The sequence below is a fragment of the Strix uralensis genome, chromosome Z (genome assembly GCF_047716275.1).
Source record: "Strix uralensis isolate ZFMK-TIS-50842 chromosome Z, bStrUra1, whole genome shotgun sequence".
In the NCBI taxonomy this organism is placed as follows: domain Eukaryota; kingdom Metazoa; phylum Chordata; class Aves; order Strigiformes; family Strigidae; genus Strix; species Strix uralensis.
In genome coordinates this window covers 57,400,990-57,427,741 of record NC_134012.1, presented here as the reverse complement: position 1 = coordinate 57,427,741, position 26,752 = coordinate 57,400,990, and the positions used below count along the sequence as shown (strand labels likewise).

The window sequence follows — 26,752 nt, the reverse complement described above, 5'->3', positions numbered from 1 at the left end:
ACCTGAAACTAGTTGTAACGACAAAGCCTGGTTGTAAATTCACTGTTCTGTATTTAAGAAGTCTTAGGTGGTTTAGAATGTTTTAACTTGTTCAGACAATAATAGGGAAATGTCTGTCTTCAACATACAGGGGTTACAATGGCTAAGTATTATATTTGCTCTCTACCAATATATTAATTCTTGCTTTTAAAGTCAACTGCTCTGAATATAGGTAGTATAGGAATGTATGAATTTGTTACTTGCTCAATCAGTGTTTATTGCTTGAAAATTTTCTGACTTGTGACTTCTAAGTGATGGGGTTCTTTACAAAGCCAAGTAATTGTTCATGTGGGCAGTTTGCCACCTAGTTTGCTGTTTGAGGGAGAATTGTCTGCTTTATTCAATTCATGTTCTTTTAAGTTTATTGGACCATTTGTAAACGTGGATGGATAGTGCTTTTCATAATTTTTGCCTCTGTTCTGCATTTCCTAAGTTATGTAATTATATTGTAGGAGTCTCTAGAAGCTGTAAGCATCAGAATTGCTTTGTGTTGGGCAAACCTCAACTCCATAAAAAGACATGATTCCTGTACTGAAGCAATTACACTACTCATAGCCTGTGGTGTAGAAGGTTACCAGGCACTTGAACTGGGGAATAAGGTTTTCATGAGGGTCACTACTAGCACTTGCCAGCATTTACTCTTTGGGAAAGGAAAAATAATATACAGCAAAAAAAAGAACATCGGGAAAGTGTCAGTCAGGTGTAGAATAGAAAGCCCCTCTTGTAGCTCACTTGTTTTCAGTGAAGTCATGCTATACAGCCTTTCAGGAAAGTGGTTGGACTTGATGGAGTGGCCATGCTCTACCACATGACCCACCTTTCTCTGTGGTGGGTGCACATCTGGGCACACAAGAACAGTTCCAGTCAAGTCACTCATTCACATGACTTCAGTCACATACATGTTTGATCACATGATGAATGAGTGCCATGATGTGAATGCTGCATGAAACTTCTAAGTGATAAGGCATGTCACAAGATAAGGCAAAAAATTCAGGGAAAACAGAAAAAGTAACAAGGGAGACTGGGGAACACTTCATTCATAATCTTAAATAAGAAAACTTTTAATTACTGCCAGTTGTGTTTCTGGAGAAGGACTTTGGTTTTCTGTTCAGGACAGAAGGGATTTTGCTAATGACATGGGATCTCTTCTATTGTTTCTTCCTTGTCAGAACAAGTAGTACCTACTGTGAAGGTTTCCGTCTTTCTCTGGCCACTTGGGGTAATTAGCTTGCAAAATTAACCCCTTCAGTGTTGTGAAAAACGCTTAAAATTCTTGGTATCTCAGTTTACCTTGATTTGCAGGCACTAAGTTTGCATGCAAGACTACTTTATTTGGAATTCTTGTTTGTGTAGAAATAATGTCTTATGTTTGCAGAGTTTACTCAAGATCACTCAGTGCCAGGCAAACTTAAACTTCAATGGTTTGAGTTTTAACATTAAAACAATACAAATTATTTCTAGAAAGGGATTCAGTACTTAATTAAAAATATAAACAGTTATGAAAGAGTAATGGATCAATAAAATGCAAATCCATGCTGAGGAGGAAGTTCTATGTCAAATATGATTTTTCTCTAAATCTCAGCTAGTCAGGGCTGGTGTTCTAACTGACTTGCCATGGGGATCTTTGAAAATACATCTTTTGATTTAAGATTGAAGTACTGGGGTTATGTTTTAGGAGAAAAAGAAAGGACAGCGTTCTTCTAGTATGCTTAGCAATGGAGGACTTTTCAAAATGTGGTTGTGATTATGTAAATTTTCTCTTCCCATGTCCATAGGGATTGGAATCTGAGATGCAGAATGTATCTGTAATCAGTAAGATTTTTTGCTCTCAGTGATTGTTTTTTAAATTGTACCTCTAGCCTGTCTGTTTCAAGAGAGTTGCAATGTTACACACTTTAATCATACAGTTGTATCATATGATTCTAAGATTTAATGCATGCAACTTAGATATTTTGGTTGTCTGAGTAGCTGGTGGCCCTGGGTCCAAGTTGGGGAAGGGAAGCTGGCACTCCAATATGAACCTTCATTATTAGGAGAAAATACCATGAAATATTATAGACTCCTCAGATTTTTATAAAAAGTCTCTGCCCCAATGGAAGCAAAAAGTCTTTTTTCAACCTCGCTTGTGTTGCAGAAATTAAGATTTGAAGGTGCCATTCATTCAAAACCCCAAAAGAAAAACATAACTCCTTGCACCCACCCCACCAACACTATAAACCACCATATTTTGAAATGAGACTGTGGATTTTTAACTTTCAATAAACCCACTAAACTGCGTGCCAAAAGAGGAAGGGAAAAAAAATTTTAGTATGCCACCAATGCCAGAGGCTAGTATAACAGCAAATTCCCTAAGGGAGTGAGACATAGATCATCCAAGGAAGCATTTTTTATGGTGAATATATAAGCTGAAGAGAGCAAGAACATTTCCAAAACAAAAGCTAACTCAAGTATGTGACATAAATCATAATGCTTGATGATTAATATGGCTGTGAGCAGGAAAACTGCACACTGGCCAGGTGTCTATGGGAGTTGTGCTACCTGGGAGCACAAGTGTGTTCTGCAGGAGTGCTGCCTCCCACAGAAGCTCATCTCTGCATACACAGAAATCAATTAATGGTAAAGTTCTGCGTTGATCCTGAGAAAAGAGCTGAAGGACTTTCCTAACCTTAACAAGCAATCAGCTAAATCTCAGTACTGTGAGACTTAATTATAATTGTTGCAACACTTTGAGTGTGAGCACATTGTGAAGAGTTAAATTCTTGCAGGGTTAAATTCATTGTGAACTTTCATGCATTTCAAGCTCAGAACGGATCCCAGCACTGTTCAGTGTGACCCTTATATTAGAAGCTGCAGAACACTAAAAGTCAATATTTCTTAAAGTATCTTCTCACCTTGTGGGCTCAGTTTGTACTGAGCCTTTGTGATTTGATTAACCACACCAGTGTTAAGAAATTAAGTTCTGGTTTGTCTAATTTCCAGATGATGGATCTCTTTAAACTTGACAAACTTGGAAGTATTTTCAGTATACAGTAATGAAAAACGGCCTACTTTTTGCTAAACCAGCTAAGTTGTACTCCCTAAACCATATAGCATAAATCTTCCTTAACAAACTGAGCCGATTTTCAGTTTGAACTGAGCCGGTTTGAACTTCTTAGTACTGTTATGTACTGAAATGTGGAAATTTTTAAAATTTTTAAGGAAGACGTATGTATCCTCAGATTCTTTGTTGACACTTTATCTTGTAAAGGACAGTTGGTCTAGGTTGATTTGACAGGGTTCTAGCTAAGAGCCTCTGGGGCTCAGGCCTTAATTTAAGTGTTTAGAAGATTATAACTATTGTGAGAGAACTTACAGCTGTGCTTAGCAAGATCTTTTGTTTCAAGACCTTGTCACATACTTTCTTAATGCAGTGGGCTTTAAGAAAATTGCCTATAGCTGGAACATTTTTTTCTTAGCAGACTTCAAGAGTGGTGATGGATAACATACCTTTTTGTAAAAGATCTTTGATTACAGGATTCCACAAAAAATTGACCTTCCCTCTTTTTCGATATCCTGGGTAAAAGACATGTTGATGACCTTTAGCTAAATAGATTTTTAACTGATTTATTACTACTAAAATGTCAGAATGCTTACAAGATATCAACACTTGTATTAAGAACATTTGGTTTAAACCAAACAAAGGGAATACTGAAAAGAAGATCGTGAAGAAGAAGGTAAATACTCCACTGAAGTAATAGAGCTTCTGTTTGCCAGTGGTGCAGAGTTCTGGGATGTTCCTGGGTTCACTATAAATCTTATATAACCATGTAGCATCCATTTTTTTAGCAGTGACCTCTGTCAACGACAGTGTAACAAAAAACTGAATCTGATTGTCCATCTGCATGTGCAGTAATCTGTTTGTCATGTACAGATGTGAATACTGTAACTTCTTATGGCTGATGCAAAATACAAAGAAGCAGCAAAATAGGGCTTTGGCTTGTAACTCAGGCCACTGTAAGTATTCTCGGTATGTGCTCAGTTTCTTTCACTGGATCTGACCCTGAATCAGTCTACGAGCAGCTGATGGATGTGCAGCCATGGGTAGAAAGGTGAGCCAAGAGCTGTGTGACAACTAAGGACAAAGTGGTGTAAAACAGAGTGCTTTGCTTACAAAAGATAGCTGTAGTGGAGACCAGGCAGATCCAGAGCCTGGCACTCTCCAAGAAACATTGGAAAACATCAAATTCTTGATCTTTCTCTGAACTTTTAATATTTTTCTGCTCTATGGCCTAGATACGGAAAAGAGGAGAAATCTGTATTAGTGAACAAAGTCCTCTAGGAAGAGCTTTTTTAAAAAAAATTCCCCAGAGAATCCCTGAGGTATGCTAGACAAGGGCTTTTATATGGGAGATGTTTAGCCTTCAGTACAGTTAAGAGATTACTGAAATGGAATTAAAGATGGCTTGGAAAGTGAAATTACAGGTTTCCGAAAGTGCTGGAGGTTTCGAATGAGTGGGTAGGCACAGGCATGAATCAGTGGAGTAAACTAAACTTGAATGTCAACTCTTTAGTTCATCTGGTCCATGTGAACTCACTTTCTGCAAATTACAGACAAATACCGAGTTTTCTAGCTCATATCTTTAAAATCAGCTTTCCAAATTTCTGTAAAAGTCTACCCCTTTAGCGTATTGGATGACCATCCATTTCTATTTTCTCCCATTTTGGCTTTATCTTCCTTTTATGTTGTTGCCATGGAGCTTTTTGGGTAGGATTGTTTTTCCATTTAAAAACTAGAAATCTGTGTGAAAATTAATGCACAATGTTAGTATTGAATAAGATGAAGATATCTCCAGTTAGTTGGGGAAGCAAGAGCTGTTGTAGGTATGTGTTGAACTTCTCCGCTGCCTTCATCTGAGGTACTGCACAACATTGTTGTGACTTGCTACCTCCTGATGTCCTACAGGTGAGGCTGAGATTAAGTAACAACTGTGTTGATATTTGAACAGAAATATTTCTGATAAAGACTTGTACTCTGAATTAAAGTCCCTTAGAAATGAGGCCTAACAGCTGTCATGCTTTGCCATAGTATTAGGAGGAGGTGGAAAAGAAAGATAAAGAAAAGCTGAAAATATAGTGTGCAGCAGGATAGAAGGGAAAGAAAACACAAGGCATGGCTGTAGTAAGAAGTGGTAATTACAGTACACAGATACAGTAAGCTATGTAACAAGCTTGAAAAAGCTGCAGCAGAGGAAACGGAGCAGTATGATACTGGGGTACTGTGATGTTCTTAATTAGGGGATAAGGAAACAATAGGTAATGTGACACAAGTTGTGGCAGGTGGGGTTTATTACATAGCAGAGAGAGAAGAGTGGGTAAATGGATGGTGAAGTTTACTGGATTAATGGTTTGCTATGCAAATTCTTTTTATTACTATTGTAGTGGTTTTAGAACATAAGTGACTAAATTACAGATTGGTCCATGGCTCCATAGTAGTTCTAGCAGATGTGAGGAAGGAAGCAGTCCTTGTCCTTGAATCTTCATTTCTTTAGGTTGCAGCAAGAAACCTGCATGCAGATAGAAAAACTTAGTGAGAGGGAAGAAAGCATGAGTGGAAGATGCTCCAGAGAGTGTGGGACTTCTGGACAAAACTAAGGAATTGTCAAAAAATAGAGAGTGTTAGATAGTAGAGGACTTAAAGAACAGGTGATAGATTTCCATACCTCTTGGCTTATTTATGAAATAATTAAATAGCATGGATTTTTCTGCTTTTCTCATTTAGCTTATGTTACATGACTTCCCAGTAGCTAATTGACTGCTTTGAAAGATCTTTTCATTGCTTGTGGAAAAATCTTCTCAAGTTCAGGAAGTTGTAGCATAACCTTCTGGGAAGAAAAAAGGTGACATTTTAGGACATTAGTATAATAGAAAATCTTAAAAGAAAACTTGATTTCTGACTCTCTACTCTCAGTACAGGAATATTCTGTTTATTTTTGTAGAACTGGTATCAGAAGAGTTGAGGCATGTGTTCTGGATGATGCATTAGGAGCAGTGACAGAGTTCTCTCCATTCTTCATCTGCATGAGAAAGGTGATCCTTTAGATTCTTGATCCTCAGGGAACCTCTTTTTCTGATGATCTTTCTAATGCTCATAGTTAGAGGTCATCTAGGTAAATAATATGCAACACTTCTGAGAGAAACCTGATGGACAAAGTAGGAATACAGCTTTTCATGGTCAAAACAGTGATATTAATGCTGATGAGAGCAGGTTATGCGTATTCCCAATGTGTGTTTATATACAAATAACTGATCCTAGTCACATGGTAAGGGCAAGGCTCAGATGGAACAATACATAGTCTTTGTGTGGTAGTGAGAGAGGTGAAAGCAACTTTACAATTTCCAGGGAAATAAGAAGCAGAGAGCATGTTCAGCTTCATCAATTTTTAAAACAAAGTTGAAAGGTAGGAGACAATTTTTGATTATAGCAGCTGCTAAAATATTTTATCAATTCCTGTGTTAAAATGAAATTTGCATCTACATAAAATGTGAAATGTTTTCAGTTTATTTTGTTAATAAAATCTGTTTGTACCACCTTTCTAAAAGATGCAGCCTGGTGTTAGCCAATGTGTAAAACTCAGTGAGTGAAGTTCTGAAGTCAAGATCTCTTTAAGTCAGCAACACTGTTTCACATTTGTGGGTAGTACCAACTGTACAGCCCGGCAACAGAGAGAGAGAGAGAATTTAACTCATTATCCAACCTCTCACTGCCCAGAGTCTCTGAGATAGGTAGTACTGTGTATGTACAGTGACTAATAAATATCAATCATGTTAAATATATTAAATAGTGAAAAGCTGCTAGGGAGAACTGTATTGGTGAGGTTGTGAAGGCACAGAGAACTGTCCTGTTCATGAGCTAGTTATCTAAAAACAGAAAACCTCTTGCATCTTCTGTTGTAATAGTCTTGATTTTATGAAGCAAATACTTTGCAGAATGTCCTTTACGTTTTTAAAAGTGTGGATCTTAATCAGCTCAGAACTATTTAGCGCTACTTAGTAGTGGGGAGAAACAGGATTATGACAATTTTATTTGGTCTCACACTGGATTTTTATAAATGCAGTAAGAAGTTGGGGCATATTTAGTGCATGGATTACATCAGATATTCTGTGAAAAGATTGCCAATTCCTTTTCTGGAGCCAAATTCCCATTTGGCTGTTTGATAATGCTGTGCTGGGTAGACTGCAGGGATCTTGTCCAAAATAATAGGAAGTAACTGATTTGGAATACTGAAACTGAGCTGATATTTTTCCATACTGAAATTTTGTGTCCCTGGGATTTGATAGCTTACATGCAGAGATTTCATTCTTTTAATAGATTTTAAAAGGTGTTTTTTATGTAATATGGAGCAGGTATTGCTAGATCTGTCTTGGTAATGGTATCTTTCAAAGAATGAAAAAGTTATCTTTTTTCCTTCTGCCAGATAGAAAATAAGTAACTGAAAATAAACAAGACCTTTCTCTGTACAACTCCTTTCTGTGCTTTGTTTTTTCCTGAGAACCTGACCTTTTTTATTCAAATACTGTTTCACTGGTATCGGTTCCATTGGCAGAATCCAGTACTGCACATAGAAAGCAGTTTTGAAGGAAAATAAGAGTACATGTCACAATACTGTCCACCTGTTTGGCTGTATATCAATACTGGAAGATACAGTATGATAAAGATCATCTTATTGCTAATAACATGCTGTTTATTAAACTGAATTTAATACTGGATTTTCCTTCAGAGGCAAGTGCATGTGACAGACACAAAACATAACCTACCATTTTTATGAAATCATAACAGAATGGGCATTACTATGAACAAGGAAGGGAAAGCTTTCTGCCTCCCACTCAGCTGTCATCTTGGCAGAATGTGTTGGAATTTGGGCTGCTGCTTGTACTCTGCTTGTTCTGCAAATAAATATGGGACTTCAGGCTATAGAGCAGTGAAGCTAATATTGCTCATCAGCACTGAATTTACTGAGACTTATGCAGCTTGTGACCACCAGGCTCAGAAAGGACTAAACAGTACCAGGACTAACAAGAATCTTTTCATAGAGCAAGAGTTGCAAAGAATGCAGTATGATGTGTATAAATGAATGGAATACATTATGTAGCCTTTGATCTTTGATATTCCCATTTTGGATTCTAGAAATTTTAACTGTACTTCTCAAGCTTAGTTTTTCACTTGAAAGTATGCAGTTCAGCTTTAAAGTATATAGGATTTCAATTTCTCTGGCCTTTTCTTTGGCATCAGTTCTCTGGTATTGTCTTGCACACTTAAAGTAGTGATTCCAGACTGTGTTGCACTTGCAACTTCTGAACATGATTTAAAACTACCACTGGACCAAACTGATTGGTATGTAAGGCACAACTCATATTGCAGCAACTTGCTAACTGATAATGTAGGTGTTGAGTATGTCTATACTTATTTGAGTATACACTTAATGTAAATAAATTTAGTATGGCATGAGCTGCTCAATAACAACTGGGAGGCTTTTGGGTTGCTTTTCTGAGGGGAGGAACAGTGGCTTGTATCAGTAAGATATAAAGTAAGATGGCTTTAGATCTAATGCCTACTTAGGTTCTAAACTTTAAACTTGTGAAGAGTAATGTGATAGTTTGTTACAGCTGAGGGAGTATGAACTCAGTTCTCTGTGAAATGAAATCGAGTGGATCAAAAACCTGAGGGATGTCAGCTGTTGCTATAATTAATAGAAGCTTTGTAGCAAAAAATCATATAGCTTGAAACACAGTTGAATACTGGCCCACTTAACTTTTGTTTAAAATGGTTTACCATAACAGCTTAACTGACAGGACCTCTGTAGTTAGCCACACTGATGAAGTCAGAGGATTTTGTTAGGTACTGTGCTGAAGGTAGCAGATGACTTAATGTTACACATCTTCTTAATCATGAATATGTTTGTTGAAAGGTTATTTGGTAAAGACCATCTTTCATGAGAGTGGAGTATTGCCTTAGAATCATAGAACCATTCAGGTTGGAAAAGACCCTTGGGATCATTGAGTCCAACCATCAATCCTACACTACAAAGTTCTCCCCTACACCATATCCCCCAACATCTCATCCAAATGACCCTTAAACACATCCAGGGATGGTGACTCCACCACCTCCCTGAGCAGCCTATTCCACTGTCTGACCACTCTTTCTGTGAAAATTTTTTTCCTAATGTCCAGTCCAAACCTCCCCTGTTGCAGTTTAAAGCCATTCCCTCTTGTTCCATCGCTAATTACCTGTGAGAAGAGACCAGCACCAACCTCTCTACAATGTCCTTTCAGGTAGGTGTAGAGAGTGATGAGGTCTCCCCTCAGCCTTCTCTTCCTCAAATGGAACAGTCTCAGCTCCTTCAATCGCTCCTCACAGGATTTCTTCTCCAGGTCCTTCACCAGCTTCGTTGCCCTCCTCTGCACTCGCTCCAGCACCTCGATATCTCTCTGGTGTTGAGGTGCCCAAAACTGGACACAATACTCCAGGTGTGGCCTCAGCAGTGCAGAGTACAGGGGGACTATCACCTCCCTACTTCTGCTGGTCACGCTGTTTCTAATACAAGCCAGGATGCCGTTGGCTTTCTTGGCCACCTGGGCACACTGCTGGCTCATGTTCAGCTGCTTGTCAATTAGAACCCCCAGATCCTTCTCTTCCAGACAGCTCTCCAGCCACATCTCCCCAAGCCTGTAGCGATGCATGGGGTTGTTGTGGCCCAAGTGCAGGACCTGGCACTTGGCCTTGTTGAAGCTCATCCCATTGACGTTGGCCCACTGATCCAATCTATCCAAGTCTCTCTGTAGAGCCTCCCTATCCTCATGCAGATCGACACTCCCGCTTAACTTGGTGTCATCTGTGAATTTACTGATGATACACTCTATGTCCTTATCACGATCATCAATAAAGATGTTGAACAGAAATGGTCCCAACATCAAGCCCTGAGGAACACCTTCTATGACTAGAAAAAGGAGCCATGAGAAAAGAGCTGAAATTAAAGTAGTATTTAAGTATTTGTGGTGCAGTTGCTCACATGCATACACGGGCCTGTAGTGCCTTTAGTTTCATCTGGTCCCAACCATGAGGTATCACGAGCCTGCTTCTTTCATGCAAGTTTAAGAAATTATTATAGGAAGAATGAAATTCCCCTAGGCATGTAAGGATATATGTTTTTAATTGGCTATCTACCCAGGTGTCCACTTCATATAAGCATATAACTCCGTAATTTATGTGAAGTGACACAAGGACAAGCATTCATTTTCTCTAGCTGAGAAACTATTGCACTTTTTCAGATTTCTTCTATCACACACTATTCTGTTGAGATAGACTGCACTGCCCATAGATTTATTCTTGAATACTTCTTCCAGAGGATTAAAAACACTTAATACTGTGCTGTTTCTACAAAGCTGTCTCTTATATTAGAGCTGGATTTTTTTAAAAAACATCTCCATAGTGGCTGTTATCTAGATAACCTTTCTTTAAAGTGAAAATACAGGCTACAGACTCAAACAGCTGAAATGTGGCTTAATTTCTGATGTCTCTTGTATTCAGAAGTGTGCTTTCTGTGGGGTTTGGTCTTCATGAATACTTTGTTACAACCTTATCCTTGGAGCAAGATCAGTTCTGGAAGGAGATTCTAAAGTAGTTTCATGAATCAATTTGTTTATTCATCTGTCTTTCGGATTTTTTTCCCCAACCCATCACTACTATTTATTCTTCTAATTTGGTATAGCTTAAATGTATACATATTTGATGTTATTAAACTACCAAGTAGTAGTGACAACTTTATATCTGAAAAGTGCATGAAAACAGTATTTTAGTGATCCTCAAGTAAGTCTGAGATACCCCTGAAGGATATGCTTACAGTTGCCTTCTTCATAAGCAATGTCTATATGTATTTCTTTAAAAATCAGATGAACTGTATTAGCTTTAATTCTAGTACATGCAGAATAAGCATTTTCCTTTTAATATAAATGCAAAAGAGCGTAGTCTTACACAGTATTTAGTCCTTGTATACTTTTATTGAAAGGAGAATGAGTGATAATCATCACAACTGAAGTGATGCAGATGCTCGTGAGCTACTTTTTGCAATGTGTTAAGCCTCTTGCCCATGGCTGTATGGAGTACTGGTGCTCGAACGTAGAACTGGGGCGGCTTCTGCACCGAGAAGTAGGTCCTGCGTGCCTTTTCGGTGGCTTCAGACCAACCGAACCGTGGGCCTGTAAGCCTGTGTGCGGGAACACAAATCATATTCCGTGTTTTACGTGATGTGTGCGCAGTAGGTGGCCTTCAGCGTTGTGCGCCGGTGGGGACGGCCGCAGCGCTGTCCTGGGGGGCGGACGGCGCCCTCTTAGGGAGCTGCGCCGGGGCTCGCCTTGCCTCCTTCGCGGCTCCCAGGCGCGGACCTCGCCCGCCGCGGTGGGCTGTGGGAAAGCGCTCGGCCCCTCGGGGCGGTGTTGAGGCGCGGGGCAGCCCGTTGCAGTGACAGCGCCCGGGCGCTGCTCGCCGCCCGCCGGGCCGCCCCGTTCGCGGTGCCAAGAGCCGCAGCCCCCGGCCTGGCCGCCGGCGCGGCTCCGCCTGCGGTGGTGGCGCGGGGCGGGGCGCGGGCGCAGCTGTTCCCCGCGGAGGGGGCGGGCGCATCCTCCGGGGCGCGCCGTCCTATTGGCTGCGCTGCCGCGCCGGTCCGCACGTGACCGGCGGGGCAGTATTGGCCGCGGCGCTGGCGCAGCCGGTGGGCGCGGGCGGGGCCGGCCGGGCCGGGCCGGGCGCTGGCGGCGGGATGGAGGCGCAGCGGCCGCGGCCATGGGGTGAGTGCGGCGGCGGCTCCCCGGGGCCACCGCACCCGGGCGGGCGAGCGGGGCGGGGCGGCTCGGCTCTGTGCGCCTGTGACAGGGAGGCGGCGGCGTCGCCGGGAAGGAAGAAGGCGGCTTTTGTGGTTAAAAAAAACACAACGGGCTGTGGGAAAGGGCTGTCGGCGCGGAGGGGAGGAAAACCCCGCGCCCGGGGAGACGGGCGGCCGGGCGCGGCGGGGAGCCGCTGCGGGCGGGACCGAGACCGAACCTCAGCCCGCCCCGCCGGCGGGAGGCACAAAGCCGCGGCGGAGCCCTGGCGCGGCCGTGTGCCCCGCAGCGCGGGCTCCGGGGCTGGGAGGAGGAGGGGAGGCGGGCCGGCAGCCGTCCTGGGGCGGGCAGCCCCTGGCCGGCATGCGGAGGTGCCCCTCGGGAGGCGTCGAGGCGCTGCCCGCGGGTGGCACCAGCCCGGCTTTGTTAGTGACGGGGGGCGGCGGTGCCTCTGTTGCCGCAGCACGTCCCCCTCACCGGCAAGGGCGAGCCGCGGGAGGTCGGGAGGCCGGACGGGCGCGGGTGGGCGGCCGGCGTCGAGCTGCGCCGAGCGGGCCTGGCGAGGAGCGCTCTGGGGGGAGCGCTGCGCGTTCAGCGCGCCCTGGGATCCACTGACTTCTTGCAAATTTATTTAACATCACAAAGAGGTGCTTGGGTCCGCGACTTAACCTGAATGCTGTGGGAAATCTTAATAAATTATGTATGAAGCAGTGGGTCCTTTCTTTCCCTTTGTCAGATACGCAGCTTTTATTCTAGTAATTAGGTCATTGCCGGCAGAACGCTCCTTGCTTTTGCAAAAATGTGTAGCGATTTTTTGGAAGACACATATGCTGCCAGATTACTGCATCCTATTCGTTGTTTGGGTCAAGATTTAAAATTCTTCCCGTTGACTTACATGGAGGACCCTGGCTATGGGCTCTAAGGAGCATTTTTCATTTGATATGGTTTTCTTCAGGGGACCATGGAGCCCGGTTTTGACTTGATTTGGATAGTCATACAATGACAAATGCCTTTTAAAGGCGTAGGAAGAAACATACAGCTTCTTAGTTTGCATAGAAGTCTTTTCAGTAAATTACTACACATACATGAATAATAAAATATAGATCAATTTCTGATTTTAAATACTTTCCCCCTGCTGTTTGTTGTGTTGAAAGTGCTCCTTAATGTTCTTTCTACTTTCTTTTTACTGTTTAGTTGATTTTTCTGTTACTGCTAAAGCAGTTAATAGTCATAAATCTATTTTTTCGAAATTACAGTTCTTTGAAAATACATGTAAATGTATGTATTGAAAGTAGTTTCCTGGAACCAGACTCTTCTGTATTTTTAAGGAGACTCAAAGTAACTGGTAAAATTTTTTCTCTTTCTCAGTTCTGTTAAATATAATGATGCACAAAAAAAGCTTGATGGGAACAAGTCTAATTTACTGAGTTTAAATTTCTACTTTATGGTAAGCATTCCCTCCAGACATTTTCTATACATACCATTATTTTTAGAATCACATATTTCCTGTCTATCAATAAGAGAGGCTTTGGATGATCTTGAATTTTAAAGCATCAGTTAAGGACTTACCATTCGGAGTAACTCGTTTCAAAAGGTAAATTGGTGATACTAGATGTTTTCCCTGTAATGTTTTGAATGTTCGTTACAGTCGCTTAAATATTAGAAGATACAACAGATGCAGAGCTGCTTTCACTACTTTTTTCTGGAAGGAAAGAAGGTGACAAAAGCACAGTAGTGATTATGATTATTGTGGTGATGCTTCTTCCTGTACCTTTTTAAGTCTTAAAAAGAAACAGTATTGTTTTGTGTAACAAGTGGAGTAGTTCCACTTGTACAGTAAGAAGCTGTAGTCACACTTTAAAATGGCAGCTTGAATACAAGATCACTTTTAAATATAATACTTTAAATTAATTATGAATGCAGACTTTCCTAAACATCATCCCTCAAATGCTATCATGATACTTGCCAAAATATTTGTACAAAATAGTTGGTTATGATAAATGTTCTGATACGTGTTGTCATAGTACATTATTAATGTATCATCAGCACAGTGTAAGTTGAAAATGCCTATAGCTAAAATTGGTTCCTTTGGTCTCTAAATTCTTATGTTGGATTTCAGTATGTCTTAATTCAGTTGGTAAAATGTTGATGAAATGTGATTAATTATGTTTTCATCAATGTAATGAAATCCTATTTAAAATAGGCCATACTACTAATGATATGCTGTGACAATAAGTCATTGTCAGTGAAGACCAGGTCTCCACTGGTGCTTTTCCAAAATTCTTGCAGGACCTTTGTGAACAGATGCTGATACAGTTCCTGCAAAACAGTGGTCTTCTACTCCCTATAAGTGCTGAAGGAAACCCTGAAGATGACCCTGATAGGTCACCCTATATACAGAAATATTTATTATAAAATTTTTTTTTTTAGATTGAAGCTGATTTATTTCATGTTAATGGTTTTGGGCTTAATTTGCATTTTCAGTTAAAATAGGAAAATAAAGACTTGTCTTGGACTTTTTAATAGCTTAAACTTTCTAGAATTGAATCCTTGAAAGATTATGAGAAGTATAAAAGTAAACAGGAGCAAGTCATATGCAGTGAGGGCATACATAATTAGCCATGAATAGCTAAGATGATCATGAAGAATGAGTGTTCAGGCTTGTGAATCATTCCTGGTCCGATATAAGTTATGATTCAAATGATGTCTGGACTGCTTTGTGTTCAATATAGTATTTAAATGCAAATCATGTTTCGTATTTTCACAGTCGTATTCTGAATGCAGCATGACTAACTAGCTAAGGAACTTCCCAACCCAGAATTATAAAGGAAGAAGTGGGGCTCTTTTCTTGGCAGTGTAATAAAAGCTAAACTTGACTGTTCATAGTCTGAAATGTATGACTTCTTGATTTCACTTTTTTTTTGTATTTAATAGGAATGGTTTTTGGATTGTTAGCATTCTTTAGTAAAATTCTAAACATGGGCTCATTTCTATTTGTCACACACGCACACACTTGACCCCCACTGTACTTGATCTGTAATGAGTAATGCAAGCCAAGAGTTCAGACCATCATCTTCTCTTTCCTTCTCCTCCTGGTCTTTTAAGGAATGCGGAGAACATGGATCATTCATTATTTCATCAGCCAGGTTATGTTTTGGTTAGGAAGAACTTCTGCTTATGGTTGGTGAGTACAGGCCAAGTATTGAACTTGAGGAAGTATCCCAAAATAGAACAATGAATTGGAAGCTTTTGCCAAGTTACGAATTCATTTATGGAAGAAAAAAACTAAAAAGACCTCTCTACCCTACCCCCCCCAAGCAGAAGGATTTAGGAAGGTCAGGTATAGTAACACTTCAGTGTGTAGTCTCTTGTCCACAAAGGTAACCTTCATGCAGAAGTGAATAAAAAAACTAGGAAGGATATCATCTAGATGCCGCTGAGGTTTAGAGAAAATTGTGTGGCCTCCTTTTAAAGGGACTAACCATTTTACACATTGTATTAGGATAACTGATAATAGTAATGGCTTTTCATCTGGCCATTGGTTTTTTTCTACACAGCTGAAAAAAAGAGGAATTCAGAGGGTACCTAATCTAGAGATTACAATTTGGTATAATGTTAATTTTTTTCAATGTCAGCTTTTTCAAATTTATTAGAAGTAGTGTTACATAACTTGCAATTCACTTTCTGATATCAAAGCCCTTGTTGCTAAAACAAGCTGGTGAAGAGCAGTTTTCTATGATGGCTGTTTTCTACTCCTTCCTGCAACACTCTGACCTGACCATGCTAAAGCAGAATGAATGAGAACATGGAAGGTACCAGATCTGCTGTTCCACTCATGGGCAATTCTCATTCTTTACTGAGTATTTTCTTAATTCTCTTTAACCACACCCAAACCTTTACAGCACTTTCAGACTCCTTGTTATATTTTGTGCCCACATAGCCCAGATGAGGAAAACCCAAACAAAATAGCCTGCCTTCTACCTGCTACTGACAAGAAGTTTGGGGGGTTTGTTCTTAAATGCAGGTAGGAATAGGAGGATTAAATATGCTGGCAACAAAAGCCATTTCAATAAAGCATAGGGTTGTCACCAGGTGGAAATAACATAGTTGTTCAGTGTGATGAGATGGCAGAAATACAATTTTTCTGCTCTGTCTGGAAAGAATCAGGGTAATGGGCTTTTACAGTCTATGGCCAATGGAATATTTTTTGGTGAGTAGGATAGGAGAATATTAAACAATGCCTTTGAACAATAAACATTTTTAAATCAGCAAGCCTGGAAGGCTTGCCCCAAGCTGAAATGGATAAGACAAATCCCTGGCCCACTGATACTCATTTTTAATAAGTTCTTAAACACAGAATTTAGAGTGCTGATATTTCACTGGAGTTGAAAAAGAACAAGCAGAAGGATGTTTGCATATAAACCATTTAACCTGAGGACAAGTTTCAGACAAAATAATGGAAAATCCAGTACAGGATTCAGTCAAAAGAGAAATTGAACTAATGCAAATTGTCATGGTTTGATATGTTCAAAATAAGAATGGCCAAAAAACCCCTCACTGTATTCTCTTGAAAAGGTAACTGCATGAACATGGTCCATTTAAGGCTGAAGTTAGTAAGTCAGACTGGCTTAGCTTAGAACAGCTGTACTAGATTTTTTGCCCCTGTGTGTCATCCTTGCCCCTGTTTCAGAAACACCCATGTAACAGCTGCTGAACCATTGTGGTTAGTGGCCCAGCATAAGTTAAACTGGCACCTATGTCAGATTACCTTGGCAGTCAGGCAGTAATCTGCAGTGGTTTAGGCAGCTGCCACTTGAGCAGCTGAGCCCTTCCCTCTTCCCTGGGTGGGAACCTTGTGGAGATGGGTAGGGCAGACAGCTGGGGGCAGGCACCAGTGCAGCCCTCCCAGCCGTCCCAACATTAGCACTAACCACTTCCAAGTCAGAACCCCCAGACCTAGTGCTTAAAAAAAAATTAATCTTTAAATGTATTTAAGCTAAACTAGTTAGAAAAATCTCATTTTTTCCCTGAATTCAGTGTGATATGCCCTTGAAGAAACAATTCCCCATTAGTCACATGGAAATGAATGAAAAAATTGACAGAATGGTAAAGAATAATAGGGACAAGATATCAGGCTCAGCACTGAAGGGTTGGGTGAAATTTGTGGGTGTAGAAAGAAATCAGAGTTGATGGTCCTTTCCAGCCTTACTAAGTTATAATCTAGATCATATAATGGTTTGGGTTGGAAGGGACCTTCAAGATTATCTAGTTTCAACTCCCCTGCCTTGGACACTGCCACTAGATCCTGCCCCTGTCAGTAGACCAGGTTGTTCAAAGCCCCATCCAGCCTGGCCTTGAACACTTTCAGGGAGTGTCTACCACCTCTCTGGGCAATGTGTTCTGGTGTCTCACCACCCTCACAGTAAAAAATTTCTTCCTTATAGCTAATCTAAGTCTACCGTCTTTCAGTTTAAAACTGTTACCCCTTGTCCTACCGCTACGCTCCCCAACCTTTCCTGCAGGCCCTCTTTAAGTACTGGAAGACTACTATAAGGTCTCCCTGGAGCCTTCTCCAGGCTGAACACCCCCAACTCTCTCAGCCTGTCCTTATAAGGTCAGTGCTCCAGCCCCCTAGTCATCTTCGTGGCCTTCCTCTGGACCCACTCAAGCAGGTCCATGTCCTTCTTATTTTAGGGGCCTCAGAGCTGAACACAGTACCCCAGGTGGGTTGAGAGTGGAGTAGAGGGGGAGAATCACCTCCCTCGACCTGCTGGCCACACTTCTCTTGATGCAGCCCAGGGTACGGTTGGCTTTCTGGGCTGAGAGCACATATTGCTGGCTCACGGTAAGTTTCCCATCCACTAATATGCCCAAGTCCTTCTCCTCAGGCGTGCTCTCAATCCACTCGTCGCCGAGCCCGTGTTTGTGCTTGGGATTGCCTTGACCCATGTGCCGGACCTTGCACTTGGCCTTGTTGAACTTCTTGAGGTTTGCATGGGCCCACGTCTCAAGCCTGTCCAGGTCCCTCTGGATGACATCCCTTCCCTCCAGCATGTGGACGCCACCACACAACTAGGTGTTGTCAGCAAACTTGCTGAGGGTGCACTCAATCCCACTGTCCATGTCTCCAGCTAAGATGTTAAACTGCACTGGTCCCAACACGGACCCTTGAGGAACACCGCTCATCAGTGCTCTCCACTTGGAAATCGAGCTGTTGACTGCAGATCTTTGCAACCATCCAACCAATTCCTTATCCACTGAGTGGTCCGTCTATTAAATCCATGTGTTTCCAATTTAGAGAAAAGGGTGTCATGTGGCACAGTGTCAAAAACTTTGCACAAGTCCAGGTAGATGATGTCAGTTGCTCTTCCCTTAGCCACCAGCACTGTAACCCCATCACAGAAGGCCATCAGATTGGTCAGTCATGGTTTGCCCTTCATGAAGCCATGTTGGCTGTCACCAGTCACCTTATTTTCCATGTGCATTAGCATAGTTTCCAGGAGGATCCGCTCCATGATCTTGCTGGGCACAGAAGTAAGACTGGCTGGCCTGTAGTTCACTGGATCTTCCTTTTTTCCCCTTTTAAATATGGGGGCTGTGTTACCCCTTTTCCAGTCAGCAGGGTCTTCACCAGACTGCCACAACTTCTCAAATATGATGGATAGTGGCTTAGCCACTTCATTGGCCAGTTCTCTCAGGACCCACAGATGCATCTCATCAGGTCCATGGACTTGTGCACTTTCAGGTTCCTTAGATGGTCTTGAACCTGATCTTCTCCTACAGTGGGTGGTTCTTCATTCTCCCAGTCCCCTCCTTTGCCTTCTGCGTCTTGGGTGGTGTGGCTGGAGCGCTTGATGGTGAAGACTGAAGCAAAATTCATTGAATACCTCAGCCATCTCCATATCCCGGGTAACCATATCTCCCAGTTCCTTCTGGAGAGGGCCCACATTTTCCCTAGTCTTCCTTTTATCACTAACATATGTACAGAAGCTTTTTTTGTTGCCATTGATGTCCCTGGCCAGATTTCATTCTATTAGGGCTTTAGCCTTCTTAACCTGATCCTTGGCTACCTGAACTGTTTCAGTATTCCTCCCAGGCTACCTGTCCTTTTTTCCACCCTCTGTAGGCTTTCCCAGGAGCTCCTTGATCATCCATGCAGGCCTCCTGGTGTTCTTACCTGACTTCTTTGTCAGGATGCATTGCTCCTGAGCTTGGAGAAGGTGATCCTTGGATAACAACCAGCTTTCTTGGCCCTGTCTTCCCTCCAGAGCTTTATCCCATGCTACTTTGCCAGACAGATCCCTGAAGAGGCCAGAGTCTGCTCTCCTGAAGTCCAGGGCAGTGAACATGCTGTGCAACCCCTTTCTGTCTTAGAGGATATTGGAACTCCACCATTTGATGGTCACTGCAGCCAAGGCTGCCCTTGAGCGTCACACACTTCACCAGCCCTTCCGTGTTGGTGAGAAAAAGGTCCAGTATAGCACCACTCCTCATTGGCTCCTCTATCACTTGGAGAAGGAAGTTGTCATCAACACATTCCAGGAACCTCTGGGATTGCTTATGATATGTTCATGAACTTTAGATACAGTGATTACAAGTTGTTATGTTAAGAAGGTAAAATACATTGTGAAAAATGTTCAGTTACAGAGCACAGGAGCACATCTGCTTACTGGTGGTGGTAGTAGAAGGGTGAATTCTGTTTGCTTATTAGAGAGTTCAGCATCTGATTTACTGCTCTCAACAAATTTCATCAATTACATGAACTTGAGTTGCCTTTGTTGACATCAGTGTTTTTTGTATTGTGCCTTATTAGTTTAGAAAGTAATTTTGCCTTTTTTTCACTGATTCTGGCATCTGAAGTAGCTGTACAACTTCTTTGATAACAAAAAAAATCACCCTCAGGCAATTACAGTGGGTGCCAGAATAATCTGCAATGAAAATTTCTAAAACTGAAACAAATAGGTTGCAGTTATTACACAGTGCCAGGTCTCTGTCTCTATGGTTAAAAAAACACGATATGGTTTTATATCTTAGATTATTCTTAGCCTCTGTTATGAAAAAGCTAAGACTAATTTGTTACACAGAAGTTGCTTTATAAAAATAGGATGCTGTGGTAACAGTAATAGCTTTTATGGATGAAAAAATTGTAATGGGAATCTGAAATATTCTCATAAGGAGATATAATATCACAAATTGTTGGGTTCTTAAGTATCACAGAATCAGTCAGGTTGGAAAAGACCCTTGGGATCATCGAGTCCTACACTACAAAGTTCTCCCCTACACCATATCCCCCAACATCTCATCCAAATGACCCTTAAACACATCCAGGGATGGTGACTCCACCACCTCCCTGAGCAGCCTATTCCACTGTCTGACCACTCTTTCTGTGAAAATTTTTTTCCTAATGTCCAGTCCAAACCTCCCCTGTTGCAGTTTAAAGCCATTCCCTCTTGTTCCATCGCTAATTACCCGTGAGAAGAGACCAGCACCAACCTCTCTACAATGTCCGTTCAGGTAGGTGTAGAGAGTGATGAGGTCTCCCCTCAGCCTTCTCTTCCTCAAATGGAACAGTCTCAGCTCCTTCAATCGCTCCTCACAGGATTTCTTCTCCAGGTCCTTCACCAGCTTCGTTGCCCTCCTCTGCACTCGCTCCAGCACCTCGATATCTCTCTGGTGTTGAGGTGCCCAAAACTGGACACAATACTCCAGGTGTGGCCTCAGCAGTGCAGAGTACAGGGGGACTATCACCTCCCTACTTCTGCTGGTCACACTATTTCTAATCCAAGCCAGGATGCCGTTGGCTTTCTTGACCACCTGGGCACACTGCTGGCTCATGTTCAGCTGCTTGTCAATTAGAACCCCCAGATCCTTCTCTTCCAGACAGCTCTCCAGCCACACCTCCCCAAGCCTGTAGCGATGCATGGGGTTGTTGTGGCCCAAGTGCAGGACCTGGCACTTGGCCTTGTTGAAGCTCATCCCGTTGTCGTTGGCCCCCCGATCCAATCTATCCAAGTCTCTCTGTAGAGCCTCCCTATCCTCATGCAGATCGACACTCCCGCTTAACTTGGTGTCATCTGTGAATTTACTGATGATACACTCTATGTCCTTATCACGATCATCAATAAAGATGTTGAACAGAAATGGTCCCAACACCGAGCCCTGAGGAACACCACTTGTGACTGGCCGCCAGCTGGATTTAGCTCCATTGACCACCACTCTCTGGGACCGTCCATCCAGCCAGTGCTTGACCCAGCAGACCGTTCGCTCATCCAGGCCACAGGCAGCCAGTTTTTCTGTGAGAATTCTATGGGGAACTGTGTCGAATGCTTTTCAAAAATCCAGGTAGATAATATCCACAGCTTTTCGCTTGTCCAATAGGTCGTTTTGTCATAGAAGGAGATCAGGTTTGTCAGGCAGGACTTGCCTTTCATAAACCCATGCTGACTAGACCTGATCCCCTGGTTGTAAAACCTCTTTAGGGCATGTTGAGTATGTATGCTTATTGATTTCAAAGGAAAAGGCTCTGATCAATAAAAAATTGTAAGTTTTCAGAGAATATCGTGTTTTTTTCCTATCTCTTGGGATTTGAGACTGAAAAGATTGCATCTAAATTCCTGATTTCTGGGCACTTGTTACTGGTATGGTTTTCTTAATATAGAAAAATGTATATCTGAATCTTAAAAGTATGTTTGTATAAATTTAAGCTTCTCATTAATTTTGATTTTAGTGTATGAAAGTTATATGCAGCTTGAAATTCTTCTTTGATGTGTGTATTCATGCAAAGTGCTGATTCAGTAAAGCATGAAATTTCTTGTCATAATTTCATCTTACTTTGCTAGGAGATGGAGAGGAAACCTCTTAATGATGAGAAATATGGGTCAGGGAGTAGGATACCTAAATTTTAGGTGCTTCTTACAATGAGGGATTTAAAGTTTCTGTATTCCAAGAGGGTTATTTCTTGGAGTAAATCTAGGGAGAGGGCTATCTCTATCGCTCCTTTGAATGATGATCACTCTGCAAAGAAGAAACACGGTTAGAGTGCAGAAGGAAGCTTGATTGAAGCATAATAGTGAACTTGCAAAGGTGGATTGCGTTGCACGTGGCATGCATTTTCCCTTGGGCTGGGTAAAATGTGAAATAGGTGTAGGAGGCCAGAGTTCTTCCTTTTCTCTTCCCCTCCGCTCTCCCTCACTGTAGTGGTTTCCGGGGGAGGGAGTGGGGGGCACATGGGCAGAGAGAGGAGAGTAATTTTTTCTTGATTCAGCTGATACAGGCCTCAATAATCTTGAATATGTTTGTGTGTGCATGTGCAGTGGTACAGCTTCAGGCTAGTGGGCCGTGTGTGAACTATTCCTTTCTTTCCTTTGGACTGGTTACTGGTTACTTCTTCTGTGAATGAGGTAATATGTGAACCCTGTCTCTCGCCAAGAGGGTCCAGAGTTCGACTCTTTCCCCAAGGCCAGTGTTTTGACCACTGAGAAACTACAAGAAGGTGATGTAGCAATACAGTCAGTTTCCACTGATGCCATCAGTTCTGTGTTTAAAGTTTTTTTTAAGTCATTGTTATGTACTCAGATAATTTAGAGCCTAAATCCAAGGATTAGTTTTGGGTCCTGAACTCTGATCTGATGTGTCTAGTTTGAGGACATTGGTAAAAACCTATTTCCAGAAGAGAGGTGTATTTTAATTTTGAGGGTGTTAGCTCAATATGCACGGAACAGCTGGTGTATAATAGAGCCTTGTGATTTCACTCTGCAAACTAAGTGCCTGAGATGTGTCACAGTGTTCAGCATCAGAAATGTAAGCTGCTTTGTGGTCATGCATTACCTGTGTCTGTTTCCCCCGTTTTAAATAATGGGTCTTTTGTGAAATGCTTTGGCATTTCATTATTTCAGGAGAAAAAGATACAAATATCTTGGAGATATGAAAATAAGTACAGTATTCTACTGTATTGAAGTTTAGAAAGACAAGATTGTATTTCTGAACCTCTAAGTCCAGTTCCTTCCTGTGCAGTGAGCTAGGCAAGGATATGGCTGAATTTATTAATGGATGTTGCCAGCCTGTGTTGATAAATGACCAATTTATGCCCGTTTGTTCTGTGTCAGTGTTCTGTTTTAACATAAATATTTTTCTCCCTCTTGAGCGTTTTCCCCTCCCTAATAACTAAGTGTAGCTGTGTTGTTCCAGCCTGAAACAGCAAAGGCTTGCTTGTCTAGTCTCTTCTCATATGAGAGACCCTCTAGTCTCCTCATCACTTAGTGTCTTTCTCTGCACCCACTTAAATGCACTTTTTTTACCCATGTCTTTGTAAAATGACTTGATTACTCTGGGGATCATGTTTTCTTCCTTGTGCCAGTCTTGTGTTAATGCCTGGGTGCCTTGCAGGCTGGCTGCCCAGAGGCTCAAGTTGCTACTCCCCACTCACTGCTTCCAGGTGACAAGATTCCTACGTGATTGACCTTACATTGTTGCGTTATTTATTTCCACCCTGTTTCTACTGCTCCATTTCTCAGTTCATCAAATTCCTTATGTATTACATGTAGTAATCTGACCTTGTGAAGCCTCTCAAATTTGTGGGAGTAAGTTTTGATGCCACTTCTTGTGCCAAGGCCAATAATGAAACATTTAAAAATACATGTTGCAGACTGGTTTCGGGGGACTTTGCTAACAGCCTGCCTCCAGCCCCACAATTTGCCCATCAGCACTGCCCATTGTCATCTTATCTTTGAGCTACTCATTACTCACGTAGAGTTTTTCTGCTTGTCTTTATTTTGACTGTGGCTGGTTTTGCATGTGGCACTGTATCAAACACCTTGGTGCAGTTGGGGTAGGTGAGGCCCATTATTTCTAAAAAGTAGTTTACTGTTGTTCTCAAATACATGGTAGTCCTTCCTTTACAGATGAGGGAAAGAGATAGGTATGCATCTGTGTGCCCCCAAGAAGTCCAGATGCCTCAGCCAGGTATATGGCTGGAAGGAGATGCCTAGGTGGCTCGCAGCATGTTGGTAACGTGAGACTGGCTGCCTTCAGTCCAGTTTTCAGTGTGGGTATACTGACTGCAAACACCCTTTGTCCAAGCCTCACCGTGCTTCCAAAAGATAAAATATATGCTTCCCCCCTCCACCCCCCACTCCAGGAGATTCTCTGTAAAATTCTTGCCGTGTTCTGAGGTGCCAGTGTGAATGCCCTGGTAGTGGAGAGCAGCTGCCAGGCATTGCTGCGATTCGTGATGGTGCAGGTGCCTTTCCGGCAAGCACCTCAGCAGCTAGCAGAGCTGCAGTTGGGCAGCATGGCTCCTGCTGTATGCCAAACTGACAGGAGTGATTTTCTGCCTGTGGCAGTGTCATTTATTGCCCATTTGGGCATCCATTTGACAAAAAAATTAAGATGTTTTGGATTTCCCAGTTTGTGGTATTCAGCTTATCTGAAAACCCACAGAGTAAAGTTTGACATTTGAATAAATCAGGAAGTGATTCTTAGTGTGAGGCAGAATACTGTCTTGTAGTGGTGACGTCCTGCTTCCATGTTATGAAAATAAAATACAGAAAAGGAAGCTTAGGACCTTAGGAGGGGGAGAAGACAAACCAAACCTCCCCTTCAGAAACTGGATTCTTACTCATTTAACGTAAGTACATTTAAGCTTATTTTGCATTTAAAATACCAGCTATGCAGTTGCTGTCTTTCTACTGTAGCTCCTTCTCTCATTTAGTGTTCTCAATTTTCTTCATTGTGTGTATGTGCCTTGTTAATGTGACTAATTGTTTTAAGTTCCAAATTAATGAGTGAGAATTCCTTGATGTGGACAGAAAATAGAAAAAGTTGGTGTTTTTTATCATTATCTGTCCTTTCATGCTAATAATGAATTAAAATAATGGGAGAAAAAGATATTCTAGCTAGAATCAAAATACATATCAAATACATGGCACACAGCAGCTTCTGTAAATTAGATGTAAATGAATAAATGTGTGATATACTTGAGTCTAAACCAACAGATTCTATCAATATTACAGTGCAAATCTAATTTATGACAACTAATGTGAAAATCTTTCCAATTCTATCTACCTTTGTATGGGCTCTGCAGAATTGACCATGCAGTGTATGTTCTGAAAAGAAATGTGAACTACAGCTGTTGATTTTATTAATGAGAATGGAAACTGTTACTTATTAGATAAAAACATACATGAAATGGAACAGAAATAGTCTGCCCTTTTTTGGTTTTGTTTTGGTTTGGGTTTTTTTTGTTTCAACTCTGTTCAACAGCTCTCCACCTTTTAGGTGAAAACAGCCTGATGGTAAAACCACAGAATTTGCATAATAGAGTAGATGTTTCAGATTGTCTTCATTTCTCTAAAAATGAGGTCTCCAGTAAAGCATGACCAGATTTTTAAAAAGAAACTTGTTAGGGATTTTTTTTCTTCAGCTTACTAATAGTGTCTCGGAAATCACAATTCCATAAGTGGCAGGCTTCTTCCTTTTCCCATCTTTGATGATGACAGGTGCTTGGGTTATGAAGACTTGCTTCTTGAAAAGGAAATAAATTAGTCATATCAAATGCACTACAGCTTTCGTTGTTGTTCCTGTCTTCAATAGTATATGTTCTTCTTTACATTTTGTTGAGTTTAAAATTAGGAAGATTAAAACCATTTTCAAAATTTTTATTGGGCAACTAAAATATTTTTGAATAATTTTACCTGTTTTTTAGTAGGCTGGATAATTCAGTTAAGAGTCATCTGGAAGAGCAAAGTTGATTTCATAAGGAGTTACACAAGCAGTGAGGTCGAAGGCTCAGTGAGAGGATACACAGAAAATGCTAAATAAGAGCTTTTAATTGTCCTGTAAGCTTTTTTTTTTTCCTTAGAGCTACAGGCCACATACTTAGGAAATTCCTACGATGACATTGGAAGGGTAACTTGTACATGTATGGAGTGCTAGGCTTCCTTTTATTCTCTTGAGTGACTGATGAGTAAGAAATTGAGAGCTTCAACTGTAAAGGGCTTCAAACATGGTTAGCTATGTTTTAGTTAACTTACATTGTTAGATGAACAACTTTGCTTTTTGTTTGGAAAGCAGGAAACAATTTTAATTTTATATTTTAAATTGGGGTATTTCTTTCTTTCTCCTTTGTAATAGTTGAATAATTGTGATGGTGTTCTAGGACTGGTGTTAAAATATTACCCAAAATAATATGGAATATCCTGATATCAAGAATAGACTTTTACCTTTTTATTCTACTGTGCAATATGACTACTCTTTGTGTTGGAATTTTTTAAGTACATTTGTTTTAATCTTTATGCCTTGGAGGATATTTTTACGAAAGGCTTGATTACTAGTACGTTTGATGCTTTTTTTCTGTTAAAACTCTTCAGTATTTACTGTTTGCCTTTCAAAAAACATCTCCTTTAGTGTGTGGTGTTCCTAGGAATTTTGAATATCTGTTATTATCTTTCATTTCATAAAATAAGTAGGCAGCATCTTTTAGATATGGTTGACTTGTGGTCTATCAAAAAATTATTAAATATGGTCTATCTACGGAGTTTCTCAGTGTTAGAATTGAAATGTGAATAGTAAGGATGCTTTTGTATGATACTATGATTTTTTTTCAGGTATTCTGGCTTTCCCTAATAACTAATGTAATTGTTAATGAACTTCTTTCATGTGCTTAATCACGTGTATCAAATGGAAACCCACTGAAAAAAGTCTTTGAACTGGCATTAGTTCTAGGAATTAATAGTTCAGATTAATGGATTTAAATTAAATGTTTAGAAAGTTGAGTGGTAAATGGAAAAGAAAGAGAGTTTTATAGTTAAATCTGGGGTTTTTTTCCTAAAATGTTTAAATTTACTATTTTTCTTACTTTTTT

General features: G+C 41.2%; 1 protein-coding gene across 4 annotated transcripts in view; it reads left to right on the top strand.

Moving 5' to 3' along the window:
- Window positions 1–26,752, top strand: part of APC (APC regulator of WNT signaling pathway) — a 99,896-nt gene that overhangs the window by 9,846 nt on the left and 63,298 nt on the right. The window contains exon 1 of one of the 4 annotated variants that reach the window (XM_074856748.1): window positions 11,794–11,859. The exons of the other annotated variants lie outside the window; for them this stretch is intronic. The gene's annotated coding sequence lies outside the window, so the exon portion shown is untranslated. Of the gene's footprint in view, window positions 1–11,793; window positions 11,860–26,752 lie in introns of those variants that run through there. 4 annotated transcript variants of the gene reach the window in all.